General features: G+C 36.6%; 1 protein-coding gene across 4 annotated transcripts in view; it reads left to right on the top strand.

The window, feature by feature from the left end:
* Cad87A (cadherin 87A) overlaps positions 1 to 12,821 on the top strand; it is a 722,801-nt gene that overhangs the window by 506,533 nt on the left and 203,447 nt on the right. For all 4 annotated transcript variants that reach the window (XM_072528743.1, XM_072528744.1, XM_072528741.1 and 1 more), the window contains one exon: positions 9,220 to 9,256. The gene's annotated coding sequence lies outside the window, so the exon portion shown is untranslated. The remainder of the gene's footprint in view (positions 1 to 9,219; positions 9,257 to 12,821) is intronic.

Raw genomic sequence — 12,821 nt, 5'->3', positions numbered from 1 at the left:
TAAATACTTTCTAAAGATGTTCTGCGAATGTCTCGGATTTCTCTGTATCTGTTCTTGCCCATTTACCTTCGGCATTTTTTAAAGGAAGTATGGCGTCTTGTGGCCCTTTTAATTTTCTCGTCGCTTTCCATAAAGAATAGTTTGTATCTTTGACCGGCGTCAGATTTTCGAAATAAGTTTGGATTCCCTTATTTTGTTCTTCTTTTAACATATTTTTAAGTCTTCTGGTAATTCTGTTTAGGTTTGCTTGTCAATAGGTGCATGTGTGTTTTGCCACTTTCTCCTTAGTTTTCTTTTCTCTTCAAGCTTTTTGCACTCACAGAACAATTTATCCTTTCCTTCTATATTGTCTGTTCAGGAGTACCACTTCATCCCGCCTTTTGTATGGAAGTAATAAGATATTGTACAGCATTTTCACTGTGCACTTCGAAATATGTTCCAGTTTGTTTGGTTATTGGTTAGGACTGAAGGCTTATTTTTAAGTATGACTTTGGAGTCTAGGTGAATTAGAATGGGAGAATGGTCTGACGAAAGGTCCCAACATGATTCTATTGCGCAGTATTTAGGCGATATATCTTTAATCACACAGAAATCTAAGAGATCTGGTGTTTTATTTGGATCTGTAGGCCAATAAATTGGTTCTCCTATAGATGTTCATTATAGGCTGTTTCCCATTATTGATTTCAGGATGTTGTGATTACCCTAGAGCCACAGTGGTGATGTTTGCAGTTAAAGTCTCCTCCTGCTATGGATTTGTCTCGAAGAGAACTAAAGTAGGTATTAAAGATATGCGGATAAGGTAAAGTTGCCTAGCCAGACTTCAATGACGATGCCAGTCGATTGTAGGTACTTTTCACTGAACTTATTTAACTTATGATGTTTTATATTTGATTTGATGATGATAGCTGTGCCACCGTATGCTTTATCATTTGGATGTTTTGTGTAGTGAACAATGCATTTTGGTATGATATTTTCTCGTCGAGAAAAATTTTGAATTCTTGGATATGCTTCCTTAGGTCATTTGAGTTCCAGACGGCTATTATAAGTCTGTTTTGCATCAGTGCATTTTGGAAGGCATAGTGGTAAGGAGATTAAGGATAGTGTCCATTCTCTCCATTAGTTTTTGCCATCAGGTTTTTAAGGTTTAAGCCGACATCACTTTGTTGGTTTGTGATTTCGGTCGTTTGACTATTTCCTGAAGTTTTTTGAGCGTAAGAAACACAAGGGATAACTGTTTGATTGCTAGTTTCATTGATGCCTATTCTATGGGCCTCTGCTTTCTTCCTAAGTTGGGGGAATTTTTCTTTTTGTATTTGTTTGTATACGCTGCAGCCCTTATATTTGGCCGGATGGTTTCCCATAAAAAGTACACACTGTACGCTATTGCTGCGTTCCTTGCGTGGACAATTTAAAGTATGGTGATTACTTGCACAGATTACGCATCTTGCAGGCAGGTGGCAGAATTTTTTATTGTGGCCGTAGCGTTGACAATTGGTACATTGGGGTACCTGGCGCTTGGGATGTGGTGGTTGAAAAGATACAATCATGTTTTGGAGTACTCTTATTTCATATATGTCTTTGAATCAGATTTCGATCTGATTAGCATTATTTTGTGGTGTTGAGTTTCCACTGTGCTAGCCCAACTGGGGATAATATTAACATTTTTCCCAAAAGTATCACAAACTTACAACTACATAGGTCGCGGTTGCGACCTTTATTACAATGGGTCAGCAAATGTATCCACTACCTTGAAATATGAATGATATGTATTTATATTCATCACTCTTTAAATATGCGGCTTACAAAACCGGTTATAATGAACAAATGATATTTACAATAATATGCCTCATTTATTTGTTTATTAATTGTTTTGCTAATGTCACATTCGGCATTCACCTAATTTCAATTCAAACGTGTGTAAAACAATTTCATTTTAGATTAATAAAATGCCTTAAAATTTCTAAGATATTGTTTCCCTTTACCTGTACCTTACAATTTAAATAATCGACCGATCGAGTTTATTGTAAAAATGGAAAAGTTAATAGCCGAGTTTATCCTTATTCCATCTAATCGTTCAATATTGATGTTACAATATTTTGAAAGGTATCAGTATATTTACCCTTGTCCAATTTTGCAGTAGCATCTAGATTAATTATAATATATGTATATTATATAATATACCTAGTACTAATCATAATATCAATAAAATTAAGTTTTAAAAATTGTCAAACGAGCCAGATAATATAACCTTTTTACTCGAATATTAACCTACTTATGTAAATCTATCAGTCCTCATATATACATCCCTCATAATGCCAATTAGCGTCGATACCGGTGAAATTCTATTATGTACGGTAAATGCACCCATGTCAAACACTTCATGTATGTTCGATGAAATTCTACTTAATCGGAGGTTATTTTGAGCTAGGATAACCAGGACGCTCGCTTATTCTAGGTATTATTACAGGACGAACCTTATTTGCACTCAATATTGATAAATACAGGTAACTCAGGTCATATAATTCAGTCTCGGGAATGTGAACCAGGACTATACTGGTCACTATGAAGTTACCAAACAATTAAGAATCGCCACTGCGGCGTAAAGAGCATTGAGAGATATATTATGTAAAGTCGGCTCGTGTTTCGGTGAGACTGTACTGCAAAATTATCAATGCGGCGTGTTTAAATAAAACGAGCAATTCTAATTTATGTAATTTAGATTGATTTATAAGTTTACAGTACGATACTCTCTTCTCAACTATACTTAACTCATAAGAGCGCTGCATATATATACCTACAAGTTATGATTTACTAGAATAATCTGGAATAGTCCACCTCTATTCTCCGTTGTATGAGCGCCTAGATCGTGTCAGACGGTAGATAAATCAGGAACATTCCCGAACACACATCATCGTCTTGAGATGCAACCGTTATATGAGGAACGTCGAAATAAACGTGTTCGTTACAATAATATAAAGTTTTAATATTCTCATCGATATTTACATTCATATGTGCCTGGTATTATGTTTGAAAATATGGGCAGTCACCCAGTTAAAGTTTTCATCGAACTGTTGATCAGTCCACGTGGACCAAGAGCCAATCAAAACATCGGATATCGCTGTTATGACAAATCATCTTTTATCGGCAGACTTATGAATCCTTCCAGCCTTCGAGTAAGATATAACAATATTTACCTGAGCGACCGAAACCATAAAATAGTTTATTAGAACAACTCACGTTTCGCCCTGTCCAGTGTTTTGCACTTGGGTAGCTATGGTATAATATTTTACTTTTAAAACAGCGAAATCAGATTTTCCGAAACAAGAATATTGTAGCGAGATTAAATAAAACGAGCGGTTCGAATTTATATAAATATATTTATTTATAAGTTTACAGTTCGGTACTCTCTTATCAACTAAACTCTACTTCTAACATCGCGTCATATATATACCAAAAGTATTAAGTTCGAGAACATTCGGGAGTTGTCCCACCTCTAATTCGCCTACGTGACCTGTTGTTCTGTCTCTTACTCGATAGATCGCGAATGTGCTTGATGCCTTTTTAGAGTTGTAACCGTTATATGAGCCATGCCGAAAGCGTGTTCGTAACACTGCTCCCCTCTTAAATCTGAGCGTCCCGATCAGTAACTCTATATGTAGGCCCAGAATGGCGGAATCTACAGGACTCTACAGCTCTGCATGAACCCCTCGAGAAGAAATAACAGTCTACAGACTTTGAAAGACACGATCTCTTCGGGTTAATACAACACACAGTAATTCGTACGCCGGTCTCTCGGAAGATCACTTCAAGCATGCTTCTGATAATCTTCCAATCCAGATTTTCTAGTGCATGGCCTATCTTGGGTAAGGCCAAATTCTTGATGTCATAATTGCACACGATTTTCTTCAAATTAGTTAGAGCACTCCATATATCCTCGTAGTTTGTCCTGCCTGTGTACGACTTCGTGGTCACCATATACAGCAAAGATCGAGGACCATCTTCTAATCTCAGTACTCTTCCAACTTTAGGCTGCTGGTTTTTTAACTCGTCCAAACGACCGAATTTCTTATAAAATACGGATGAGATTCCTTTAGTCATCTCAAGATCTTGGGCAACACAGTGGACTAGAGAGACGTTATGCGGAACACTAAAAAGATCCTGCTGAATTTCTGTGGTCACGCCGAATCTAGCACTCTTTCTCCCTGCGTAATTTGACATAAATTTATTAAAGCTTGGTCGCCGGTCATCTTTGATCTCATGTTGAAGGGTTCGTGCTTCTTCTGTTTCATTTGAGCCAGCATATGGTGCAAGACGATTTATGTAAACTATTTTTGGTTTACCTTTCGGCAACTTCTTAATTCGGTATATTACGTCATTTATTCTCTTTTTAATTTCATACGGACCTTCCCATTGTCTTTGCAGTTTGGGAGACAAGCCTCGACGACGTTGTGGATTATAAAGCCAAACAAGATCACCTATTTCATAGCTTTCACTCTTGCATCGAGAATCATATTGATATTTCTTTCTGTCACTGGCTATCTGGATGTGTTGTCGGGCAAGTTCATGAATGTTGTTCATTCTTAACTTCAGGCGGTCGACATAATCTTCGCTTGCAACATGTTCTTCGGAAGGTCTGCAGCCAAACTCTAGGTCACAGGGCAAACGAACTTCACGACCTAACATCAGGCAGGTTGGAGTCTGGCCTGTAGTTTCATTCACGGCCGAGCGGTAGGCCATTAGGAATAAATGAATGTGCTGGTCCCAATCTCTTTGATGTTCTGATACAACTTTGGACAGGTGTTTACCCATTGTTCGGTTCATTCTCTCGACCATTTCATCCGATTGAGGATGTAGGGGTGTCGTTCTGGTCTTATTGACACCAATTAATTTACAAACGTTTTGGAAAAGAGTTGAATCGGAAGTTTCGCCCTTGGTCGGAGTGGATCTCCAAGGGAACACCAAATCGGCTAAAGCATTCTTTAACAAGTACCTCTGCAACGGTAGCAGCTTCTTGATTTGGTATCGCATAGGCCTCAGTCCATTTCGTAAAATAATCCATGGCTACCAGGATATATTTATTTTCATCATTTGTCTCTGGAAGTGAACCTGCAATGTCGATTGCTACTCTTTCCATAGGACTACCAACATTGTACTGTCTCATGGGCGCTCTCTTTTTACCAACTGGACCATTACTGGTTGCACACAGTTCACATTTCCGGCACCATCTTCTTACATCATCTTTACAGTTCACCCAATAGAACCGTTCTCGAACCTTTTGCAGAGTCTTCGTGATACCAAAGAATATTTTTAATATAACCATAACTGCTACAGCGTTCAGTTAAATTCAAATAGTGAACTGAAATTGAGTTTGGTTGTGATCTTTCTCTACTTCTTTTACAAGTTTTCGAAGATACTTTTAAAATGTGGCGTCCGTAGTGTGATAATAATTCTGCAGCCGAAGAGCCAGTGGAACTCTCCCATCAATTGGAAGATTTACAAAGCTGTGTAGTAAAATGTAAAGGACATTTTCAATATCTCTCTGATGATGCCAAACGTATGCTGAAACATCTTTATGAAGGACTGTGTTCTGAATTGTCTACATTTCATAACTCGAATCACTTTCACTCTCGAGATCCGAATCCATTTTTACTAATATAAAACACAATCACGTACCTAATAGGCAAGAAAAAGAACTGGTGCTCTCTCAGCAAACTCTAAACGTGTACTAAATAAAAAAAATTATTAAAAATCCTTTATAAAAGGTATTTAACTTAAAAACCCAATCGGGCTATTTTTAAATTATATACCTTTTATAAAAGATTTTTAATAAAATTTTTTGTTATATATGGTATACAGCCAACTACAGGAACTTAGATTCCTTGTGGAGTGTACTATATAAATATCTTGTCACTGCGTTGGGTTGCCACCAGACTGAACGTCGACCTTGAGCTGTTTACATTATTCTGGGAATTTTTTTTTAAATGGCTCACCATGATATCGCCGTATGGATATACATGTTCTACTACGAACCAAATTAATCTACAGAGCCCTACACTATAGCACTTTTACAGAGTGCAATAATATCCCCTATATCCATATGTTACCAAAGTATACCAAAGACAAAAACATGTATAATATTATATACACAGAAATAAGGAGAAAGATCAGAGATGCAAAGGATGGTATAGTGAGAGATGCGAAGAGATTGAACAGTTGGTAGAGAAACATGATAACTTAAACCTTCATAAAAAAATTGGGGAAATAACAGGCACTAATATTAAGAAAAAAATAAACATACAATAAAGACGAACGGACTGAGATAGTACTAGAGCAGGAAAAGTCCCACAGCGGCCCAGACATAACAGTAGAGGAGGTATTAGAGGCGATAAAGCGAACAAAGAACAACAAGGCAACAGGTCATGACGAAATACCTGTAGACATAATACGGTTAATAGAAGAACAGCAAATTGGAATATTGGTCGACTTATTCAATATACAGTACAGGAATCATTCCCAGAGATTGGCCGATGTCAACATTCATAACACTACCAAAAAAAAACAAATGCAAAAGAATGTCAAGACCACCGGATAACAAGTTTAATGAGTCTTACGCTCAAAATATTTTTAAAAATTATACACCGGAGAATACACAACAAACTTGAGCAGGACGTAAGTGACACACAATTTGGATTTAGAAATGCACTGAGAACGAGGAAAGCCCTGTTCGCTGTGAATGTACTTGTGCAAAGGTGCATGGATGTTAATCAGCCAGTATATATGTGTTTCTTGGATTACAACAAAGCCTTCGATAAGGTCAGACATAACCGTCTTATCGAATTACTTGAAAAGAAAAACTTGGATATGAGAGACATCCGGATCATTAGTGCTATCTATTATAGTCGGATCGGTGTGGTAAAAGAGAACAACGTCTTTTCAAATAAAATACAGATTGAGAGGGGCGTCAGGCAGGGCTGTGTGCTGTCTCCTACTTTGTTCAATTTGTATTCAGAGGAAATAATCCAGGAAGCACTAGAAGAAATGGAAGAATATGGGAATAAAAGTAAATGACCGACCAATCAATAATATACGGTTTGCCGACGACACTATTTTATTAGGGGAATGTCTTGAGGATTTACAACAAATGGTTGACAGAGTGGTAGAAGTCAGTGAAGAAAACGGACTGTCCCTAAAGACAAAACAGACACAATTTATGGTAATTACAAAAGCCCAACAGCGCCAAGAAAACATAACAATACATGGAGAACAAATTAAAAAAGTTGAAAAATATAAATATCTGGGTACAATAATTAACGAAAATAATGAGTACACAGAAGAGATTAAGGCAAGAATAGGACAGGCAAGAAATTCTTTCAACAAATTGAAAAAAGTACTCTGCAGCAGGGACATTTCAATTTCTTTAAAGATAAGACTTCTGAGATGCTACGTGTTCTCCGTATTATTTTATGGGTTAGAGGCTTGGACATTAAAGAAAGATGTTTCGGACAGATTAGAAGCCTTCGAGTTATGGGCCTACAGAAGGATATTAAGAATAAGTTGGGTGGATAGAGTCACGAATGTCGAGGTATTGAGAAGAATGGGAAAAGATAAAGAGGTTTTAAATACAATTAAAGTCAAAAAACTGCAATATCTGGGACATGTCATGAGGGACGAGCGTTATAACTTGCTGCAATTAATAATACAAGGAAGAATACAGGGTAGAAGGAGTCGCGGAAGAAGACGCATCTCCTGGTTAAACAATTTGAGAGCTTGGTTTAACTGCACTTATTTGAGGAAGATTTGTATTTGTGAGGCGTGTTTATAATTCATATTCCTTTAACCAACATTCTAATCAGTTTCAGTTCATATTGTGCCTTTCTGTATAATTCCTGATTCCCGATTTCCATATTGACAACAGGATTACACTAATAACATACTTCAAACTACATTGTAATGTGCGTATAAGCATAGTCATGCTATTCAATTTGAATAATTTAACTTATATAGGAAACCCAATCATGGTTGAACATAAATATTGTAAAACAGTCAAGCAAATTTTACTGCATATAATCGGAAAATCGGCTTTCATTAATCTTTTTTTCAAGATTTTCTGTTCATTGTACAACGATTTAAAAATATATGCTAAAGATGTCCATTACATCGACTAAAGGCTGACTTTTTTTTGTATTTTCAAGTTTTCTTGAGGTTTCTACCAGGTTTATTATTGAATATTTTGCAAAAGGGAGGAATATTAACTTTAGTATTATATCCTGCAGAGAGATTTACATTAACAGTAAGAGAAGAAGAGCAACTGAAAGTTTTTGAGTGGAAAATACTGGGACCAAAGAATGAAAACGAAGTGGAAGCAAGACAGTAGATGAATCACAAAATACAAGAATGGATGGGTCAAGAGAACATAAAGCAATAAATACACAGAGAATTAGGTGGTATGGACACATAATGAGAAGAGAGAAGACAAATCCGTTAAGAGTTTTAACGGAATGGATACCACCAGGTAAAAGAACCAGAGGCAGTCCTAAACTGAGGTGAAGACAACAAATAGAAGAAGACTATTTGTATTTTACTCCCAAATTGTATGTCCAAAAGCGACTTTTGCCAAAGGCGACCTTTTATTCCTCTTTGCTTGAACTTTTAACTATAACCCTGTATTTCCGTTTGTAGTTAAAAAGTGTCGCCAAACTGGCTTACCAAAAAACGTCATTAGCGAAAGCCCCAAAAGAGTTGTTTCTCGTTTAGTAAAATTATAGGAGAGTCTCGTCGACGTGATTCGGCATCATTAATTACGTTGCAGATTACTAATTTATAAAAAGGGAACTCTGCGACGAAAAAGTAAAATCAAGCGCATTATTAGAGCTTTAGAAAGGAATTGTTTCTACATTTCCTCTATTGTATTTCTTCAGAAATGTTTTACTTAAAAGAACTAAGAGAACGATTAATTAAATTTATAGTTTTTGGTGCCCTTTATCTCTTTCCCTTTTATTAAATAAACCTCTATGATTTTTCTGCATTAGTATTGCAGTATATAGTAGTATTTCCTGCACTAGTATAAGAAAAAATTTTATATTTCCTTCATAAACCTAAATGGGAAAAGTCTGCTTAAACAAAGTCCACTTTGATAATCGAAATTGTCAAGTCACTGCAAATATTCTATAAATAATCTGTAACTAATGTACAATCATAACATTTTTATTTCTGTTTCAGGTGTCACCTTCGTTCCGAAAGTTGGAAATCATCTAGGGTATGTATAATAAATATTTTTTTCTTCGTCTTATCTTTACTTGTATTAAGAAAGGAATGCAAAATGTTAAATGTCAAATAATTAACATACTTATTATTCTGTATCAATGTTTGGTTCAATCTAAACTTTAATACAGTGCAATATTTTTGAAAAATGTATCCCGCTAACAACTTGTTGGTTATATATTTTTCGATCCAAATAAGGTTTTGATTTTTGGAGTGGAAATCAAAATGTCATATATACTTGTTTTAAAGTAAAATTGTGTTCACAATAACAAATAAGTTGGGTAGACCGAATAACAAATGTTGAGGTCCTCAGAAAGATGACAAAGGAAATGGAAATCATGAATAGGATTAAGATAAGAAAGTTACAATATCTCGGCCACGTTATGAGATGGGATAAATATGTGTTGCTACAAACCATAATGCAGGGAAAAATACAGGGAAAACGAAGTATTGGAAGAAGACGCATCTCCTGGCTCAACAATCTGAGAAAGTGGTATAATTGCAGTTCCGTCGACTTGTTCAGAGCTGCAATTTCAAAAGTGAAAATAGCTGTGATGATTACCAACCTTCTTAGAGGAGGCGGTACCTAAAGAAGAAGATTCGCAATAAAAATAGTAAATTGCATTAAGATGTCACAAGACAATAGCTTTTAAACAATATTAGGAAGCAAAACTTCATTAAAATGAACAACCTATCGAAGCTGTTCAAAAATTTGTATATCTGGACAATCTTCTCGATACAGAAAATGATATAATTAAAGAAATCAAGAGACGAATCTTCCTTGCTAACAGATATTAATTTAAATATATACAGACGGTTGTGTTAGGATTTAATTCGAGTCTCTTACCATTCTCTTACACGTGTTTCTGGGTCTACCCGTCATCAGATAGACTTTTAAGATGACTAAAACCAAATCCAAACGCACCGGCAGGTATGGCAATTATAGGAAAATAATTACCAGAGTATGCTTTTAGCGACCTCTAACGAGGGAAGATGAAGTGAATGTCGATAGCGATTAAACTAAACTGTATATTCAAGCTTAAGCAAGCTATTTAGAGCGATGCTGAGAATATTTATCTTCCACTATGCATCAACAATTTACGCATATAAATCATCATTATTTTTTTTTTTACCATCCGTGATCACTAAATCCAAACGCGCTATCCTGGTGCATAAGTCGTGGACTAATACGCACCCTGATGGCCGAGAGATCTGAAAATGCTATATAAACACTAATATACTTATAAATATGTGACATTTTCTGCTCTCAGCCTCAGTCTGGTCTCGGCTCCCAGATAGGGTCTCTGCACCCTGGGAGTCCGATTTCGGGGCTCTGCTCCGCTCTACTCTTTTTGACACTGTGGCTGGATAGTTTCGACATTTCAAAATCTTGTTTTATTTAATTCCTGGTGTAAGAAAAACCACAAATCCATCGATAATGGAATTTACGCAGTGTGGACTTCGAATTGACTGGTCGAAGTCCCTCTGAAAGGCACCGTGGGAGTGTTAAGTGGCAGTGATTCTTCAAGCCCTTACGTCCCATTTGGTGATATGGCGCCCAACGTGGGGTCATAGCGTCCTCCTGGTTTTCTGGAGTCTCTGGACGCTCTACGACCGCCACTCTCTAAGAGGATCTCAAGTTTCGAGAGTGCATCCTCATTTTCGTGGAGTTAATCGTGATTCCGGCCTCCACGTGTGAGAAGCTTCGCCGGGCCTCTGTGGCAGGTGAGGGGACACCGGCAATCAGAATTCCTTAACAGTTCGGGCTTTCTTACAGACAGTAGTCTTACAATGACTTAATATGTGTGTTAGAATTCTGATGCGTGGTGTATGTCTCAAATTTCACAGAGATGCCGGCCTTCTCACTTCTTGTAGTAGCGTTCCATCTTCTTGAGAGAGGCACAAGAATGCCAGCCGTGTCGACTCTTCCTATTGTTCGTCGCTTCGTGTCACTACCTTTCGTAAACAGTATTTTCGATAGTTACTATTTGCATAAGGTTTCTGGTGACGAAGCGCTATCGCAGCTCGACCCTGATCGGAAAAGCAATTATAAGTCCCCGTCGGGGCTTTTATTCGCTCTTTACCGTGACAGGTCCCAAAGAACGCTGTGGTCAGTTCGACAGAATTTAAAATAGTCTTTTCTATTTCAAAAAGTCGTGTTCTACTGCCAGGGAGCGTTCGTGGTCGACAAGCCGGTTATCGTGCTCTGTAGGTTTAACTTCTAAATTGGATGAAGTCTTCTTGTATTCGACGTCTTCGACGATATCAGGTTATTGGATAAATAATAAAACTCAAAGTAGCGTGGTAGCACACCAGGCCAACAAGGTCTAGCGGGGCTAGTAGTATATGACGACTGGATCCCGATCGAAAGATGTGCTGCTCTTTTATACACTTAGTGTTTGAGAATTTGCAGCAATCTTCCGCCGAAAGGCCAATGACAGCGTAGTAAATAACGAGCGCTGTGATTGGCCGGCCAAAGTAGGCAAGTATGGCAATTATAGGAAAATAATTACCAGAGTATGCTTTTAGCGACCTCTAACGAGGAAAGATGAAGTGAATGTCGATAGCGATTAAAGTTAACTGTATACCCAAGCTTAAACAAGTCATTCAGAGTGATGGTGGGAATATTTACATTCCACTATGCATCAACAATTTACATATAATTCACTATCATTTTTTTTTCACCATCATTTTTCTGAAAAAGAAAAAGAATGGTGATCTATATGGGTAAATTGTTGATGCATAGTGGAATATAAATACTCCCAGCATCGCTCTGAATGGCTTGTTTAAGCTTGGGTACACAGATTTTAATTTGTTCTATTAAAACTAAAATGTATAAAACACTGATAAATCAATTTTAACATATGGCTCAGAGATTTACTCAAAAAATAAGAGTCTACTGGAAACTTTTGAACGTAAAATTTTAAAGATGAATATATGGAGCCATAAGTGACAATGGATTACAAAGAAAAACGTGTACTGGATGCAGTTAAAAAAAATAAACTCAATAAAAATATATCGGAGAGAGTAACAAAAGAAATGTTGATTACTTCAATATTTAAGATTTATGAAAAACTTCCAAACTTTGTAAAAATAAATTCCAAAAGTCATGTAAATAATCAGATTTGCTTGTAAACTTTTGTTTAAAACAATAAAACAAACGCTTCTATTCGGAAACGGGGTCAATAAGAGAAGCGAGCAAGATGTGCTTATATCTCTTGCAGATATTCGTTACGTGTATAGTTGCTGCAATTGCTCGATATTGTATTTCCAAAGTTTGTTCGCTGTCTTTCGATAAACTCACAATTCAATCCAATATTTTTCATAGCGGATTTGCTGATGAGGATGCGAAAAATCTATACGGCTGTATGAGAGGATATAAACTTTATTGTTAGAAATCAAGACGTAAATTGAACCAAAAAAAAATAAGAGCAAAAGTTAATAAATCAAAGTTTTGAAATTGATCTGTAAGAACGAAGTTTAAGAGAATGAAACAATTTGGTGAAAATTCGGCAATAAATATTTAAAAATATTTATTCAAAAGATCACCGAAGGCTTAC

The sequence above is a fragment of the Diabrotica undecimpunctata genome, chromosome 4, assembly GCF_040954645.1.
Source record: "Diabrotica undecimpunctata isolate CICGRU chromosome 4, icDiaUnde3, whole genome shotgun sequence".
Lineage (NCBI taxonomy): Eukaryota > Metazoa > Arthropoda > Insecta > Coleoptera > Chrysomelidae > Diabrotica > Diabrotica undecimpunctata.
The sequence above is the reverse complement of the archived record's forward strand: the minus strand, read 5'-3'. Positions and strand labels throughout refer to the sequence as shown.